Source organism: Chiloscyllium plagiosum, chromosome 21 (assembly GCF_004010195.1).
Source record: "Chiloscyllium plagiosum isolate BGI_BamShark_2017 chromosome 21, ASM401019v2, whole genome shotgun sequence".
Lineage (NCBI taxonomy): Eukaryota > Metazoa > Chordata > Chondrichthyes > Orectolobiformes > Hemiscylliidae > Chiloscyllium > Chiloscyllium plagiosum.
In genome coordinates, this window is record NC_057730.1 from 55,025,691 (window position 1) to 55,026,882 (window position 1,192).

A 1,192-nucleotide genomic window follows, 5' to 3' on the forward strand; every position below is an offset into this window, starting at 1 on the left:
GATTTGGTTTATGCGAAGGTTGGTAGTGTGGAAGGTGAGCACCAGGGGCGTTCTGTCCTTGTTACAGTTGAAGGGGTGGGGTCTGAGGGCGGAGGTGCGGGATGTGGACAAGATATGTTGGAGGGCATCTTTAACCATGTGGGAAGGGAAATTGCGGTCTCTAAAGAAGGAGGCCATCTGGTGTGTTCTGTGGTGGAACTGGTCCTCCTGGGAGCAGATATGGCGGAGGTGGAGGAATTGGGAATATGGGATGGCATTTTTTCAGGAGGTAGTGTGGGAAGAGGTGGGTTTGTAAAAAATATTGATGTCAAGTCGGTCGTCATTAATGGAGATGGAGAGGTCCAGGAAGGGGAGGGAGGTGTCAGAGATGGTCCAGATAAATTTAAGGTCAGGGTGGAATGTGTTGGTGAAATTGATGAATTGCGCAACCTCCTCGGGGGAGCATGAGGTGGCGCCAATGCAGTCATCAACGTAGCGGAGGAAGACGTGGGGAGTGGTGCCGGTGTAATTACGGAAGATGGATTGTTCTATGTAGCCAACAAAGAGACAGGCATAGCTGGGGCCCATACGTGTGCCCATGGCTACCCTTTTGGTCTGGAGGAAGTGGGAGGATTCAAAGGAGAAATTGTTAAGGGTGAGGACCAGTTCGGCCAAACGAATGAGAGTGTCAGTGGCAGGGTAGTGTTGGGGATGTCGGGAGAGGAAGTGGGCGGCACGGTGGCACAGTGGTTAGCACTGTTGCCTCGCAGCGCCAGAGACCCGGGTTCAATTCCCGCCTCAGGCGACTGACTGTGTGGAGTTTGCACGTTCTCCCCGTGTCTGCGTGGGTTTCCTCCGGGTGCTCCGGTTTCCTCCCACAGTCCAAAGATGTGCAGGGCCAGGTGAATTGGCCATGCTAAATTGCCCGTAGTGTTAGGTAAGGGGAAAATGTAGGGGTAGGGGTATGGGTGGGTTCGCTTCGGCGGGTCGGTGTGGACTTGTTGGGCCGAAGGGCCTGTTTCCACACTGAATGTAATCTAATCTAATCTAAAAAAAAACAGAGGGCTTGGAGGCCCTGATCATGGCGGATGGAAATGTAGAGGGACTGGATATCCATGGTGAAGATCAGGCGTTGGGGGCCGGGGAAACGGAAGTCTTGGAGGAGGTGGAGGGCATGGGTGGTGTCTCTAACGTATGTGGGGAGTTCCTGGAC